The sequence below is a fragment of the Elephas maximus genome, chromosome 13 (assembly GCF_024166365.1).
Source record: "Elephas maximus indicus isolate mEleMax1 chromosome 13, mEleMax1 primary haplotype, whole genome shotgun sequence".
NCBI classification, from domain to species: Eukaryota; Metazoa; Chordata; class Mammalia; order Proboscidea; family Elephantidae; genus Elephas; species Elephas maximus.
The window spans coordinates 99385136-99403821 of record NC_064831.1 but is presented as its reverse complement, the minus strand read 5'-3'; the positions used below and the strand labels follow the sequence as shown (position 1 = coordinate 99403821).

At 38.5% G+C, this 18686-nt stretch overlaps 1 pseudogene; it reads right to left on the bottom strand.

Annotated features, from left to right (window-relative positions):
• Positions 1 to 136: 136 nt before the first annotated feature.
• Positions 137 to 892, bottom strand: LOC126087862 (pseudouridylate synthase TRUB1-like; annotated as a pseudogene).
• Between the last annotated feature and the right edge of the window lie 17794 nt (positions 893 to 18686).

Here is an 18686-nt window from a genome sequence, read left to right as displayed (position 1 = left end):
GAGATCTCTTCCTGGTAATTTCACCAACACAGCTGACCACTTTTTACCAAGTTAGTACATACCATAATATTTTTAATTTAAACTAAAGAATGGGTATTCAATTAAAATTATATTTCTTCATCCTTTACTCCTTTCTTTATATCTCTTTACAGGGCATTGATCCTAGTGACTTTCCTTTCACCTCATTTAATGATATATATTCACATCTTAAAGCCCGTTCTTTAGACTCTTCTTTCTCTTCTAAACTCCTCAGGTTTGGGTTTTTTAAGTCCCATCTATCCTGGGAAAAGAGATGAGCAGAGCTTGAGCACCTGTGCAATGTCATCAGTGGTCCACGTCTCTTCAGGAAGGGCATGATCTTCTAGTGTAAATGATCCCTGTTTTGTTCAGGTCACCTCTAGCACATTGGCACAGGAAGGGAGTTCTTTGCCAGTATCACTATCTCAGCTTCTGATATAAAAACGTCCTCCGTATGCAACAGCTAATGTGAAAAAATGGCGACTGGAATCTTTGAAGGGAGATGCTGTATACAGTAACTGGCCTGGTGGGTTTTCGCTTCTACTGCTTCACCTGTCTTCATCAAAGTCAAAAGTCTCTGTCCATCCTTCTTTAATGCAGAATAGAGGGATCGGGGGATGTTTTCGAGATCTTCTTGTGTTATTATATTACAGGTTTTTCTTCTGTTACTTTCCCTGTGGAATCTAGCGTATCAGTAGCTTTTCCCAGTTCTCCAGTGGCGATGTGCCTCTTAGTCCCTGACAGCATACTGGTAAACATTTTTTCCCCTTCCCACTCCAACCACCAGAACTCCTTTGGCTGCATTGTCTAGAGTTCCTCCATGCCCAATTTTGAAAGTCAGATTTTTCCTATTGTTGCATTTTAGAAGAGGCATTCCAGTTTAAAATCAACAACAGGCCACTTCTGTTGCAATCTGAAGTCTGGTGCACTAAAGATAACTATGTTGCTTTAAATTGCCATTGAATAAATTCTGACTCATGGCAACCTCATGGCGACCTCATGTGTACAGACTAGAACTGCTCCGCAGGATTTTCAAGGCTGTGACATTTCGGAAAATCAGCCTGTATTCTGAGAGGCCTCTAGTTGGGTTCCAATTCCCAACCTTTTGGCTACCAGTTGAGTGCTTAACCATTTTCCCCAGCCAAGAAAATCTGTGGAGCGTAGTTCTACTTGGTTGCATGTGGAGTTGCCATGAGTCAGAATCCTTCTATGGGCAAAATATTAAACAAAGCAAGAAGCATCAAAATAAGATGAAGGGAATACACAGTCACTGTACCAAAAAGAATTGGTTGACATTCAACTATTTCAGGAGGTAGCCTGTGATGAAGAACTAGTAGTACTGAAGGAAGAAGTCCAAGTTGCGCTGAAGGAACTGGTGAAAGACAATGCTCCAGGAATTCATGGAATGCCAATTGAAATGTTTCGATAAATGAATGCAGTGCCGGAGGTGCTCACTTTTCTATGCCAAGAAATTTGGAAGACAGCTGCCTGGCCAACTGGCTGCAGTAGATCCATATCTGTGCCCATTCTAAAGAAAGGTGATCCGATGAAATATAGAAATTTTCTAACAGTATCATTAATATCGTAGACAAAAAAATTTGCTGAACACAGTTCAATAACATTTGCAGCAGTACATCAACAGGGAACTGCCAGAAATTTAAGCCAAATTTGGAAGAGGACATAGAATGAGGGATATCATTGCTAATGTCAGACAGATCTTGGTTGAAAGCACAGAATACCAGAAAGATGTTTACCTGTGTTTTATTGACTATGCAAAGGTATTCAACTGTGTGAATCAAATTATGCATAAGATTGTGAAGATTAGGAATTCTAGAACACTTAATTGTGCTTATGTGGAAACTGTACATAGAGCAAGAGGCAGTCATTCAAACAGAAGAGAATACAGCATGGTTTAAAATCAGGAAAGGTATGTGTCAGGGTTCTATCCTTTCACCATACTTATTCTATCTGTATGCTGAGCAAATAATCTGAGAAGATGGACAATATGAAGAAGAATGCGGCATCAGAATTGGAGGAAGATACGTTGACAACGTGTGATATGCAGATGGCACAACTTTGCTTGCTGAAAGCGAAGAGGACTTGAACTTACTGATGACTATCAAAGACGATCAGTGTGGATTGCACCTCAACATAAAGAAAATAAAAATCCTCACAACTGGACCAATAAGCAACATCATGATGAATGGAGAAAATGTGGAAGTTGTCAAGGATTTCTGTTTACTCGGATCCACAGTCAGTGTCATGGAAGCAGCAGTCAAGACATCAAAGGACACATTGCATTGGGAAAATCTGCTGCAAAAGACCTCTTTAAAGTGTTAGAAAGCAAAGATGTCACTTTGAGGACTAAGGTGTGCCTGACCCAAGCCATAGTATTTGTGTTTGTCTCATACGCATGTGAAAGCTGGACAATAAATAAGGAAGACCGAAGAAGAAGAATTGACGCATTTGAAACATGGTGTTGGTGAAGAATATTGAATATACCATAGATTGCCAGAAGAATGAACAAATTGGTCTTGGAAGAGGTACAACTGGAATGCTCCTTTGAAGCGAGGATGAGGCGTTTTTGTCTCGTGTACTTTGGATATGTTATCAGGAGGGACCAGTCCCTGGAGAAAGATATCATGCTGGGTAAAGTAGAGGGTCAGTGAAAAAAGGAAAACTCTCAACAAGACGTACTGACATAGTGGCTGCAACAGTGGGCTCAAACTTGGCAGCCATTGTAAGGATGGCATAGGACTGGGCAGTGTTTCGTTCTGTTGTACATAGGGTCATATGAGTAGGAACCAACCTGAAGGCACCTAACAACAACAGCATGTATGACTTAAAAGTTAGTGATAATAAAACAAGCAACACAATTTTGAATGTGTTCAAAAAAAGTGACACTTAACCAAGAAAGACATATGGATGGCAAACAAACTCATGAAAATATGTTAAATACTATCGCCATTAGGAAGATGTGAATTAAAACCATGCTTGTTCTAGAATAATTAATTTTTTTTTAAGTACCAATATTGCCAAATGCTGTTGAGGATGTGGTGCAGCTTGAATTACCATACTTTCTTGCTGGGAATTGAAAACAGCAAAGCCACTTTGGAAAAGAGTTTTGCAGTTTCTTGTAAAGTTAATCATACATTTATTACACCATCCAGCAATCCCACTGTTAGGCATTTGCATGAAAGAAATTAAAATATGTGTTCACACAAAGACCTGTATGTGAATGTTTATAGCACTTTTATTTATAAGTCTCAACCTGGAACCAACCAAAATATCCAGCAAGTAATAAAATGATGAGCAAATTGTAGTACCTCCATTCATTAGAATAAGATGCAGCAATAAGACACAACTATTGATACATGCAACATGGAAGAAATTTAAAAGCATTATTCTGAGTGAGAAAAGCCAGACAAAAAAAAAAGGCTGTGCATAGGTATTTCTATTTTTATGACATTATAGAAAAAGCAAAACTATAGAAATAGATCTGATCAATAATGTCAAGGCTGAGGATGCGGGGGAGGGAACTGACTACAAAGGGGCATGGCAGAATTTATTAGGGTGATGAAAATATTCTATGTCTTAATTATGGTGGTGACTGCAAGATTGTATACATTTGTTTAAACTTACTGAACTTTCAACTGGAATAGGTTGGGTTTTACCTTAATAAACCCAATTTTTTCTAAAAGAATGGATTATTGCATCAATTTTTTTTGAATCTTATCCTCTTCAAATTAGCAGTCTCAAAAATGTCAAAAATATGATTAGTCCTTTTCCACGATATAATAGTTTTCAGATCATCAGATCGAGGATTTCATTACTTTACTAACAGACTTAGGTTACAGAGTCTCAGAGACCCACCCAAAAGGAATGAGTCCTTCATAAGACAATATATTCCCCCAACAGAATTCTGGGGTTTTCTGGGATGGTAAGTCCCAGGAATCTGTGTGAGGAAGAAATTATGTTCTCCCCAGAATTACCTCACCCAAGAAGCGAAGGAAACATAATTTAGAAATGCTTTCTTGGGAATAGCTCAAAATATTAATGAAACACTAAGAGACTTGACAACTCATGAAGCTAAGAGGTTTATGTATTTTTTAAACCATAAAAGCATGTGTGTGCAATTTTTTTTTAAACATAGCCCTCAGATATTTACAGGACAAACACTTAATCTGACCACAACTTTATCTAGAATACTGAACAGATATCCACTGGGTAAATCCTGGTTAATCTCAGCTCTACCCTGCTGGGTTTTGGGTATGGGGAAAACAATGCATATGAGAACTACCCTTACATAATTTTTATTAAGAGTTGAATTCACCTGGAAAATTCCAATATTAATCTTATGTAGCACCCCCAATTTCCTCCTGACACTATTCTCATCCTGGGGCTCTGTGGTCAATCACAGTTGTTAGCTGCCGCCAAATCAGCCCCTGACTCATGGTGACACCATGCACAACTGAACAAAAAGCTGCCTTGTTGAGCACCATCCCCGTAATCAGTTGAGGATAAGACTGTTGTGATCCATAGTGTTTTCAGACCCCTTCCTAGTCCTTTGTCTTAGTTTGGAAAGCCCGCTGAAACCTGTGCAACATCACAGCAACATAAAGCTTCCATTGATGAGGGATGGTGCCTATCCACGAGGTGCATTAGCCAGGAATCAAACCCAGGTCTCCCACGTGGAAGGTTAGAAAACTACCACTGAACCACCATAACCCTCTTATGGTTAATCATTTATGCCATCCATATTGCAAGTCCTAAATAAATCCTAGTCTGCTTGTTGGAGCCCTGCATTGTTTCTGCCCTGTTATTGCTTTTGTGCCTATTGTTTGTTTCAGGTGAGGAAATCCCTGTTCTAATGCAATTTGAGGACACTCAGCTTCACTGTCCAGGATACCCATCAGTCAATTCACAACTATATTACAGATAAAATGTTCAGCCTAAAACAAGGGACATTAATCAAGAAGCTAAATAATAGAAAGGTGGATAAATTATTGTCTGTCAAAAAATGGTGATTTAAATAAAGTCACAGCATGAAAACATTTGAATGTTATACAAATTGATATAAGGAAATAAATAAAAGATAACAGGATAGTGTGAAATAGTACAAACATTTGTGAATAATGATTTGTCATTTTCTAGCACTATCTCAAAAGTGCATTCACTTTGACCCAGTAATTCTATTTCTACAAAACCATACTACAAAACTACGCAAATCATGAAGCAGATGCCTGTACACATGTTTTGAGCAACACTTTTTAAATTGAAAATTGAAAATAATCTTAGTATTTACTTATCAACGAGAAAGAGCAGACTATATATCTATATTATGGGCCACCTGTACAAGGAAATATTAAGGAAGGAGGTGGAAGGAACCATGGACTCCAGCTAACGTCTGCAGCTATTGGGAAAGGAGACAAGCAAACAATGAGATGAAACCCACACTTGCACAGTAACAAAGAGGGCCGTCCTTGCATTCAGAATGAGGGTCCTAATTGTGTAAAAAATGTTCCTTTTATACAACTTAATGTCTTTGTGAACCTTTCACAATTAGCACAAATTAAGCCATATAAGGGAAATATTCACTTTTCAAGAGACAAGCATGAGACTCTAAGAAAGTGCTGGCTTGTAGCTCCCAGAAAATCTCTGTCCCTCAAGTTCTTTCACAGAGGTATTTCAGAGGAAATTTCTGGAGAACTCCGAAACGGGGAATGTGTAACGGCATCTGTCTCCTAATAAAAGTGGAATTGCCATTCAATTTGTGGAGAAGGATGTTTAATAAGGTTAATATACTTTGAAAAATTATCTGAAAAATTATTATGAATGCGTTTGAAACCAAAAACAGAAATGAAAGGCATTAATACAAAATTTAAAAAAATACAAAATTGGCTGTAGATGTTTACGTGACTAAAAAGCTAAGTTAGAATTTATATACAAATGTTAAAGATCTTTACGAAGTCCCTGGGTGGTTGCAAACAGTTGACACACTGAGCTGCTAACTGAATGGTTAGAGGTTCAAGCCTACCCAGAGGTGCCTTAGATGAAAGGTCTGGTAATCTGTTTCTGAAAATCAGCCACCGAAAACCCTGTGGAGCTGGATTCGACCCTGACACTCATGGGGTTGCTGTGACTCAGAGTTGACTGAATGGTAACTGTTTTTTGTTTGAAGTAAAAAAAAAAAAAATTACAAAGCAAGCCCTTTAGTGGTAGCATAACCTTGGTTGATCGGCAATCAGTATACTATTTGGACAAGCTTGTTTGTTTTTTATACATAGGAGTTTCTCTAAACAACCCTGGAGGGAAGCCGGGGAGCAGCAGCCTTGTGGGTGCAGACCCAGCATAGCAGCCGTCTGCAGACTGAGGAGGCTCTGCTCCTGGTGGGGGTAGTCCGGAGGAGAAGGACTGTGCCACTGAGCCTCAAGCGCCAGCACAGCAGGTGCCCCCGGACGCTTCTCCAGGCTCCTACTGCCACTGCCACTTGGCAGCGGGGTAGAGACATCCCTGTCCCTGTCGCTGAGGCTCCAAAAGGCAGAGGAGGGAAAAGAGGAGGCGTGCCATCAAATACAATTCGCTGAAAAAAAGTACAGAAAAATTAAAACTGGAGTGGTGTTGAGGGGGATTCACTAAGATTTGGAAGGATGTTAGAATCGGTAGCCTCGACAGCAATGTGGAAGCCTCAGTGGCGCCCTGGCTGAGAACAAGAATCAGCTGTGAGGGCCTTTGGGAAAATCTGGAGAAATTTGAATATGGAAGGGGAATCACATGACCTTGGGGAACTTTCCCCCTAATTTTTTTTAGGAGTGGTCTAGGTATTGTGGCTGTAGAAGAATACCTTGTTTAGTGGATATGCAGGTAGAGATGTCATAAGGTTTCATATTCTCCAAAATTGTCAAACATACACATACATGTATATAGATGAGTTTACTACATCAAGTGTTAATGTTTTTGAATCTTGGTCGCTGGTACGTAGGTATTCATTTTACTATACCTTTTACCTTCCAAAAATATATTTGCTATTTTTCATAATAAATTTAAAAACTGAAAATTCAAGAAAAAAATTATTTAGTAAATTATGTACTAAAATGCCAATGGTACTAGAACACCAGCACTGCAATGGCATTTACCTCCCTTAAATATTTTACAACTTTCTACGAAATATTCAATTGACTTCAGAAATAAAGTGTAATTTAATTGTCAGGAGTCCCTGGGTGGCACAAATGATGAAATGCTTGGCTACTAATCAAATGCCTTAGAAAAAAGGCCTGTGATCTACTGCTGGAACACCACAGCCATGAAAGCCCAACAGAGAGCAGTTCTACTCTGAAACACATGGGGCCACCATGAGTGGGAGCAGACTCAATGACTTTTTTTTTTTAAATTCAAACTTTAGCATGTAAATATAGAGTATAGAATTGTTTTGTTATAACAGGCTAATAATGGGGAGGGGAAAGATTCTTTGCTAAGAAAACACACAAATGCACAAATTAGGAAAGAGGAGCTAAAAATTAAACTGTGTGTACGAAAACATCCTTTTTCTGTGTGCTAAAATGCTCAAGAAATACTTTCCAAACATTCGAAGATTTTATTATTCCAAATGAAAAATGTGAATTAGTTGACACCATGGTTTTACGATGTTATGGAGAATGTAGAAAAAAAGTAAGAGATAAAGCAAATGGATTAAAAAAAATGAAGAATTTCGAGAGCTTTTTTTTTTTTAACGATGTCATAGAAAACATAGAAATATCCATAATTAAGGAGAAATATGCAACAGTGCAAGTGCTTCCACTCTGAAATGGGACACTAATCTTCAGCAGTGATCAACAAAAGGCACACTAAAGTGGAATAACTCTATTTGTTTCCTATATTGGCAAATATTTTAAATCCTTCAAAAAAAAAAAAAATCGGTAGCTATAAAGATTATAACCAAGAAAGCCCTATGGGGCGGTTCTACACGGGGTCGCTGTGAGCAGGAATTGACACCCAGACACCCAACAACAGTGATTGCTCTGCATAGAGCTAAAAGGGGTTCGTCTTCTGAACAAAACAAAGTCAATGTTACTCTGAGATAGACGAGAAAATCATGGGGTGTGTATCAAAATATCAAAGTACGTGTAAGAGGACAGGTGGACTCGCAGACGTAAGAGCAAGTTGACATCCGCGGAGAGGCTCTGACTAAAGGCCCAGGTCCCCTCATGGCCCTCTCTGCGCAGCTGCGGAAGCCGCCTTTTCCTGCGGCTTTTCTGGGGAGGCGGTGTCTGGCCTCCTGTGTGTGGACGCCAGGTGGCGCTGTGCCTTGGACGCTCTGAATTTTATGATGAAATGGTTCCTGCAGGGACAGAAGCTGCACTGGGGTGGGGGTGGAGGTCTGAGGGACGCTTAAAGGGGGCGAACTGAGCCTGCCCTTCCGCGAGGCTGGGGAGTCCTCTGCGCCCCCTCTACCCTAACCCCCAGGTCCAGTACCCTTCGTGGAAAGGCCCAGGGACCTCCACAATGGACAGTGACCAGCCTCGCTTTATCTTTCTGACAGACAGACCTCCCGTACTGGGGGGAACGTTTCAAGGAACTAGACCCAGACAACCAAAATTTCTCGACATGACTGCGTCATTCTGCAGCTTTCCCTGTCTCACTTCCTGACTTCTCCAGCCCCACCTGCCAGTTCCATCGTGGTGTCCTCTGCTTCTGACAGTCTCACTTATCACTGTTCCCAGTAGATCCACTAGCCTCTTCACATGCCCTTGCCTGTGCCTGGGATACACTTTTTCATATTGCATTTCCCCAGCGCTTCAGCATATTCTCAGCTGTTCCTTCTCCAAGAGACCTTCGTTGGCCATGACACTCCAGGTGCAATGCCTATCCCCTGAGCTCCCAACCACAGTTCTTCTACCCATGGTTTAGCTTCATGTTATTTTTTCTCAACCTCCACTGTACTGAAATCTCAGGGAATACAGAAAGTGTGTTTATGTGGTTCCTCTGTAAGCCCCACATACATAGAGACACAGCAATGGAGAAGGCTCTTGGATATACTGAATTGCACAAATAAATGAATGCCCCTTAAACTCTCCACCTATGTTCATGCCAACTTCCCAATAACCTCCAACCGTCTATTAATATGAGCAGGATTTGAAATTGAATACTAAATATTTAAAAAATAAGTTTTAAAGTGTTTCAGTTGCTCCCTTCTGTTGTTTTGATTGGAAATGAACCCTGACTTCCTAGCCTCTCCATTCAAAACCACTATTTCCAGACCCCTTTATGCACCACGCAGCTTCTGATTTTATTTGCACTTATTTTCCTCTGGAGAGAGAGATTAATGGTTTTATATGAGGTAGAATATTCTTGTTGGCCAAGCTTCCACTCAAATATTATGACTCCCTTAATAAGTACATCCACATACTTATTACTTAACCTATTTCATCAATTTTAATATGTGATTTTTTTTTCACATTTTCTCACAATCACCTTAGCCTGATAGTAACCATTACATGGTGTTCATTGTTTATATATGGATGAAATTGGCCAGAAAATGTTATGTTTTCCCCTTCTGGTGACCTGTATCAACACTTGAAGAGTGGGTGTCAACAGAAGGAGTAGAAATCATGCAGACAATAATGCAGCCCCGTTTACTGAGAAATGCTTTATCTCTGTAACTCTACATGAGGGTGATACAGCTTAGTAAACTAGATACAGTATAACAAACACAGTAAAAAAATCACTAAGGATAGAGTACTTGAACAATACCACAAAACGGCTTGATCTAATCGGCACTTACATACTCTCCACCCAGCAGTAACGGAATACAAATTTCTTTCAGTGCACATGGAATTCATGCAAGACAGACCATATTTCTGGAACAAAAATGGAGTCTAAATAAATTTAGGAGTATTAAAGGCATTTTTTTTTAAAGGCATACAAACTGTAACTTCCATGCTGGATAAAACCTTTCAGAAAAGTAGATATAGAGGGGGATTTCCTCAACCTGATGAAGGCTATTTACAGAAGACTTTCAGCTAACAGTATATTTAATGGTAAGGACTGAATGTTTTTGATATAGAATAGGGACCAACACAAAGATGTCCACTTTCACCAATTCTGTAACATAGTACTGGATTTCCTAGATAAGGCAAACAGGAAAAAAAAAAGGTGAAGTTAAGGTCATAGAGACTGGAAAAGAAAAAAGTAAAAATCTCTCTATAGATAACATTAAGGAATCTACCAAAGTTCACAGGTAAAGGTCAACACAAAATTATATACGTGTGTGTGAGTATGTGTGTGTGCAGTGCATATGTACGTATGCAGTGGACAACTGGGACTAAAATTAAAAAAAAACACATATATATTGACTAAAAGAAAACGAGCTACTTAGTTACAAATCCAGCAAAACATATGTACGATCTGTATGCTGAAAACTACAAAATCAAAGGAGACTTAAATACATGGAGAAATACATCATGTTCACAGAATGGAAGGCTCAAAATAGCAAATATGTCAATTCTTCCTAAATTCATCTATGGATTTAAGGCAATGCCTACCAAATTCTCAACAAGGTCCCAGTAAACATTAACAAGTGTATTCTAAAACTTACATGTAAAGCAAAGGAACTAGAATAGCTAAAAATTTGAAAAGGAAAATAAGTCAGAGAACTCACACTATCTGATTTTAAGACTTAGTATATAGCTAATAAGTATACAGTATATATCAAGTATATAGTATATATTAAGACATTATGGTTTTGGTAACAGTGGAAGGATAGAGAAATATATACACGAAACAGAATAGAAATAGATCCACACAAGAACATTCAAGTCACTTTTGACAAATATATGAAAAGAATTCAATAGAGAAATTATTTTTTTAATAGATGGTGTTAACAAGTGTATATCCAATTAAAAATAAAAGAACCTCAACTTATATATACTTCAAACCTTATATGAAAACAAACCCAAAGGGATCATGTATCTAAATTTAAAATATAAATCTATAAAACTTTGAGAGAGTAAAGATTGCCACCCTTGAGTTTTTTTTTTTTAATTACCTACATAAGACCAAAGTGTCAACAGCTATTTTAAAGCATAGATGAGAAGGCTGGCAGGCAGGGAGTTTAAGTAAAAGCTAAAGTGAAACCAGAACAGATTTAAGGAGAATGTTGATACAATAGGAAGAATGTAACCAATGTCAATGATCATTATATCCAGTAACCATGAAATGGAAGTGCGTTATGCCGTGTGTATTTTCACAAAAAAGAATATTTAAAAAAGAAAAAGAAAACTGTAAAACTTTTGCAAGAAAATATAGGAGAAAACTTTCTTGACCTGGGCTTAGGCGAAGAGTCCTTAGACACGACACCAAAAAGACAACCTATGAAAAGAAAAAAACAAAAACTGGAATTCTTCAAATTTAAGAACTCTATCTGAATGTTTTTGATCTTGGGGATCAACCTAATGGAAAGAAATGTGGCCACTAGAAGGCTACATGAAATAAAAATTATAGACAGAAAATTTAAATTTACCTTAAAGTGATATGAAATGATGTGGTAAATTTAAATTTTAATCCCAGGAAATGATTGTTTGGGATATTAATTCTCATTTTTATTGTGTATAGCTGAACTAGGAAGACCATGTTACTTCTATGAATTTACAGAAAGTAGAGAGTAAAAAATAATTTTAAGCCTATAGATGGTCTTTGCAGCTTTCTGAAAAAGAATAAAATTGTTAATTTTTCTAGTATGCTTTACACACAGGTAAAGACGGTGATTCAGAGGCAGAATTCTCACCTTTCACTCGGGAGAGCAAGGTTTGATTCCTGGCCAGTGCATCTCATGCACACCCACTGCTCACCAGTCAGTGGAGGCTTGTGCGTTGCTGTGATGCTGAACAGGTTTCAGTGAGGACTCCAGACTAAGAGGGATGATGAAGAAAGGCCTGGCAACCTACTTCCTAAAATCAGTCAGTGAAAACCCCATGGATCACAACAGTCCAATCCGAATCTGACACAGCATTTGGTTCCATTGTGCACAGGGTCACCAGGAGGCTGGGGCCAACTCAATGGTAGCTAATAACAACAATTGTCTATGCTTGCACTATGCGCTTAGCAATTTGGTTGAAAATGACCCTTGACTAAGCAAATTTTCAGCTGCGATTGACCACCTTATCTCCACCAAATATAAAAATCAACATAATATCCATTCACTAAGTATATTTATTTGATGTTAATTTTGTATTAAGCATGATTGCAGACTCTGCCAATAGAACTGTATTGTCACTCTTTGAACTTACATTCCATATCAAGGTATATTTAGTGTCTTCTGTTTGACCATTCATCCAATGAATTTGGCCCTCCTAGTGTTTACAGCTTCTCAGAGGACATATTTAATCAAAGACAATTGGGATAGGATCTTTGAAGAATATGCTCTTGTTCCGCCCATACCAGAGTGGATCAAAATCTAGCGCCCAGGAATCATTTCCTGTACTCCTTGTCACCATCCAGGACTTCTATCAGACCTCCTGGTGTTTTCATGATGTCTCAGATGTAATGTTCAAATACAGCTTATGGTCCTGTTTTGATATACAGGTTGCCAGCAAGAATCAACATGTTCTTTTTGTCTTCCTTTACTTCCTAGTACCTTTATTCTTCCAAATGAACTGAACCTAGAATAGGATAAAGTTTTCCCACTTTAAGGTCTCAATTGGCAACATGGCCTCTGATCCTATATTCTTCATCTTTGGTCTAGTACAACCGAGACTTTCTGTTTTACTCTTGGGACCCTGGCATAGTCTTACAGTTCGCTAATTTTGTATGCGGCCAGTCTCGATTAAAGACCGGGATCCAGGCAGAGACTATTCTGAAAAATGTCTCGTTTACAATTCAATGCAGTATTTCAGTGTATTACTCAAAGAATGCGTGGTTGGCAGAAGGGAGATGTAATAAGAAATAGAGGATAGAAAGAAACAGAAAAAAAAAAAAAGCCAAATGTCTCATGGTGCCACTGTTGTGTAGTACTTAAAGTTGAGTTTGACTCTACTATGGTGCTTGGGTTTTACCACAGACATGTTGCCAAAATGAAATAAAAACCCATTGCTGTCGAGTTGATTCCGACTCATAGTGACCCTATAGGACTGCCTGGTGCATTCGAACTGCCAGCCTTTTGGTTAGCAGCCATAGCTCTTAACCACTACGCCACCAAGGTTTCCAGCAAAAAAAAAAGAAGTGATATTAATAAATCTACTTTCAGTATTGCATCTCTAAAACTGGATTATGTGAGTACCTTACACATTTTCTGTTTTTATTTCTAATAGGTACAAATGCACATGAGGAACTATTATGACTAATAATCATTAGCTTATTTTTGGGTCAAATACAGCTTAAAGTATTTTTCATGAATCCTGTCATGACCAGCTAGTAATTGTTAAAGTTCTGATTCACTATCAGGTGATTATCTCCAGAATAAAACGCTAACCCCCCATGCTCAACTCATAACTCAGCTGGCAGCCTTGTAAAATGTCAAGCTCGTTTAGTAACTGGGCAAGAGATTCACATAAATGCCATCTCCTGAGAGGTGTGAGGGCAGCCCTCATTGTCTTCCTCATCTCAGCCTCCAGAATCCGAGGAAGAAAAAGGTCTACATACCGAGGATAGTGGAAAAGAAATCCAGGAGGTTGTCTCTGAGGACGTTTCTGAGCTTCTGTAACAGTTCAAGTTTCCCTTTCATATTATTTTTGACACTATAAGAAACTTGTTGCACCTTTAATAAACTTTTCTATAAAACATGAACCCAAACACACACAAAAGCCTCTCTGACTGTTTCACCAATGATTCCTCCTAAGCAGCACCTTTGCCCTTCCCTTTCCCTATGCTCTCTCCTCTGGTTGATTGTTCTCGTGTGATATCCAGTCATCAGGCCACAAGCAGGATGCTCCCAAACAAACACTATCAAAGGAGTGTTAAAGCTCTAGCTAAAAGGAAATTGAAATAGCTGCAAAAGTAAAATGACTGAATTATGTACTCTAATTTGTAAATGAGATGATACATGGGTTTTTCAATATGAAAAATGTTTCACATATTATGTCTTAAATAACATAACTCTACAAGATGCTGTAAATTATAGTATGAAACATTATCAGTTGGGTGGCAATTTGCAAAGAGTAGTTGTATTTCAGATGTCCACATGCTTTGACCCAGGAATTTCTACAAGTACATTCTACAAAAATAATCGGTCTCTCGTGCAGATAATTATACAGGCACCTGTACTCCAATGTTGTTTCTTTTAGCCAGAAAAAGAAAATAAAAACTAAATATATACCCATCAAAGAATAATGTATGATTGGGTAAATATATTTTGGGGCATCTGTCCAACAGATTACCTTGCAAACATTTGAGGTAAATCACTAGTTTACCCACAGTACATGACTAAAGGAAAGCAGAACAATGAGAGGGTGTTTATCTCACAGAGTACTGAAGATGTCTTACGGACAGAAACAAGGGGAGAGGGTTCTGACTGCATCGCTTAAAACCTCTGGAACTTTTCACCAGTTACACTACCTACCTCCTCCTTAGTGTCCTCACCTGTGCCTGTTCAGTGGGTATAATAATACATACATACCACATATTTGTCCAGAGTAATAATTTTCTAACCAATCAAAAGGACATAGATAACAATGCATGGCAATGTATCTAGCTGGGATTAACATAATTATGACTGTAAGGTGTATATATCACACATATAGAAACATACAGAAAAACTTGTGGACACACATACACACACAAACATATTGCAGGAGTCAGAGGGTAGACCATAGCCTGTCATTACATACTTTTTCTTTAGGTATAATTTTAATTTCCACCATCAAAATTTCTTCCTTCAAAAATTATAAAGTTAACACAATAAAAAATATTTACATATTGTTCTGAATATTCAAAAAATCAACAGTCTAGGGCTATGTAAATAGAATTGAAGGTCATTCCTAAATGTCATGAGTCTCATGTAATTGGGAATCCCATTTCTCCCTTATCTTTGTTAATATATTTCTATGATAATTTCAGAGTACAGAATAAAGAGGTAGATAAATTTCAAATAATTGACAACACATAGCAAAGAAAATAGAACTAGGCTTCCTTACTTTGTGTGAGGCACCAGTGAAGAGGTGTCAGCAATAGACACAGAAGCCTGAGCAAGGAGAATGGCCCAGGAGGACTGAGGTGGGATAAATTCTAAGCACAATTCTTAAGTTGAACAGTGTTAAAAGTGAGATTAAGGGACCGTGATTAAGAGGGGGAGATGCGTAGAGAAGAGGTACAAAAAGAAAGGCAAGTAGGTGTTTTAATACACAGCTCTACATTTTAATTCAAAACATGGGGGTGGGGTGGGCAAACCCCAAAAGTTTTAAAATGGATGTAAAGTTGTACACTGGCAAAAGTCCCAGGAATTTCCAAGATTCCCTATGAAATTCCAGAAGAAATTTTGTCCCTAGAGATTTTAGGGTGGATAGCAAAGTTTGAAAAATAATAGAGGATTAGGACCCCAATCTAAAATCATCTTATGTTGGCTTCCCATTAAACAAAACAAACAAGCAAACAAAAAACTCCAATACCAGTAGTTGAAATATTTGAAAATAATTCTGACCAACGGAAGTAAACTAAAACGGAAACAAAAGGCACTAACATTAAACATACCATAAACAATTTTATTTATAGATGTCCACAGAAACATAAAAATCGACGGGTATTAAAAACACATTTTTATATTTTCTTGAAAAAGCCCATTCTTTACATACTGAAATTAAAAAAAAAAAATATTCAATAACGATCCAAGTCCCTCGGCAGGAAACAGCGTCAGGGGAATTCAGCAAGACTGAGAATTTCCGTCGACGCGGAACGAACAACCGAGGGGAAACACCAGAGGGGACCGAAAGCTTTAACGGACCCGGCGGAAGCCATAGGGACGGAGGCTAGGAAGGGAAAGGAAACCTCAGCCTGCCCTGCACCATCCTACTTGCTAAAATGAGAAGAGGATTGGCCCTGAGGGCCACCGTCCGCCAGCCCGCCACGTGATCCTCCCACAGCGCACTGCGGCTAGCGGCCCGCCTGACCGAGGTGGTTTTCCCGTAGTAGCCGTGGGCATCCGGGCGCTGTGACGGCAAGTAGATCCGAGCGGATCCGCCCGGCGCCCCGAGGCTCAGCAGGGTCTCGCTTACTGTTCTCCTAGGTTTCTCACAAATCAAGGAAGAAAACAAACACGAACAACAGCGGTTTCAGAAGGGCTCTGCCACCTCACAGTCTATTTCCACGTTCTGGTTTTTAGCAGAGTGTAAAAGAAGTCATTTTTACGACTTCTTTGAGGACAAAGCATTTGAGGTCGCATTGCCGAGAAAATAGCTGCATTTTTAGAAGCAAGTTCTGAAATACTGAAACTGAAATGTTAGGAGAACAGCTAAGGAAGTAGGACGTACCTTAAAATAAATACGCAAATATATCAGCGTCATCAAAGTAACAAGCATATATTGTAAAACGGTGAAAACAACACTGGCCCACAGCTTTCAGGGGATTCTCACAACTGTTTTTCACTGAACATATTTTCTATACTCAGCTCGACTTAATAAAAATGAGGAACTTTTTTGTTAAAATCCACAATCCTGAAAAAATTTTTTAAATCCTGAAGGGGTGGATAATTCAAAGATTTAAGAATCATAAGCCATTCACACACACAAAAAAAACCTAGATTCTCCACCTTCTACCACAGATAGATAAATCACAGTTGTAATAAAATACAACGTGTTAAAATTACTGCAACAAAACATTATTCCTGCTGTAGGTGCTTGAAAGATTTACATTTTTCTGTAAAACCATAAATAATGTTTAAGGGTGAGTGAAACTGAAACTAGTCAAACACATCTGAAAAATATTTACTGTTTGTAACAGGTAGTGTAATACTCAGATTACAGACGGACCTATTATTAACAGGAAAAAAATTAAATTTAAAATTTGTGTTAGGTCACATGAACAGTCATCTTTCAGATGAAAAAAGGTGTAAAAAAAACCCACAAAAAACCAAAAATAAACTAAAAAGAGATGCCATTTTAATCTGTTTGGGGGAAAAGATGACATGCTAATATTCAGATTTGATAATTCCATATTCAATTTAGTACTTACACGTTTTAAGTGAGGATGTATATTGCTGCAGCCTTTTGTGAACCATGGATTCTGTTTTTGCTGAAATGCACAAGAACAATCTCTGCAGCATTATCTACGAAAATGAAAAAATAATAAATGTTCATCAATACAGCATTGAAAAATTAAGCAGCATACATAGCTTGGAACACAAAATGCATATAAAGTAATGGAACACTATCTCAAGTACTATGGGAAGTTCTCTCAGATATACTAAGTTATGGATTGAATTGTGCCACCCCAAAATATGTAAACTTGGCTGAACCATGTTGTTTTTGTTAGGTGTCATCGAATTGTTCTGACTCATATATACTCTGTGCACAATAGAACAAAACATCGCCGGGTCCTGTGTCATCCTCACGATCATTTTTATATTTAAGCCTGTTATTGCAGCCACTGCGTCAATCCATCTCGTTGAGGATCTTCCTCTTTTTCACTGACCCCTCCACTTTACCAAACATGATGTCCTTCTTCAGGGACTCATCCCTCGTGACAATATGTCCAAAGTATGTGAGATGTAGTCTAACCATCCTAGCTTCTAAGAAGCATTCTGGTTGTACTTCACCCAAAACAGATTTGTTTATCCTTTTGGCAGTCCATGGTATATTCAATATTCTTCTCCAACACCACAATTCAAAGGAGTCAATTCTTCTTTGGTCTCCCGCATTCATTGTCCAGCTTTCAGATGCATATGAGGCGACTGAAAACACCATGGCTTGGGTCAGGCGCACCTTAGTCTTTAAGGTGACATCTTTGCTTTTCAATGCTTTAAAGAGGTCTTTTGCAGCAGATTTGCCCAATGTAATGGGCCTTTTGATTTCTTGACTGCTTCTTCCATGGGTGTTGATTGTGGATACAAGTAAAACGAAATTCTTTACTTCAATCTTTTCCCTGTTTATCTTGATGTTGGTTATTGGTCCAGTTATGAGGCATTGTATTTTCTTTATATTGAGGTGTAATCCATACTGAAGGCTGTGGTCTTTCAGCAAGCAAGGTTGTGTCATTTGCATATTGCAGGTAGTTAATGAGTCTTCCTCCAATTCTGATGCCACGTTCTTCTTCTTCTTCTTATAGTCCAGCTTCTCGGATTATTTGCTCAGCATACAGATTGAATAAAAAAAAAACTAAAAAAGGTATGGTAAATGCATACAGCCCTGACACACAGCTTTCCTAACTTTAAACCACGCAGTATTCCCTTGTTCTCTCCAAACAGCTGCCTCTTGATCTATGTACAGGTTCCTCATGAGCACGATTAAGTGCTCTGGAATTCCCATTCTTTGCAATGTTATCCATAATTTGTCATAATCCACACAGTCGAATGCCTTTGGATAGTGAATAAACACAAGTAAACATTTTTCTGGTATTCTCTGCTTTCAGCCAGGATCCATCTGTCATCAGTAATGATATCCCTGGTTCTGAGTCCTCTCCTGAATCTGGCTTGAATTTCTGGCAGTTCCTGTCGATGTACTGCTGCATCTGCTTTTGAATGGTCATTG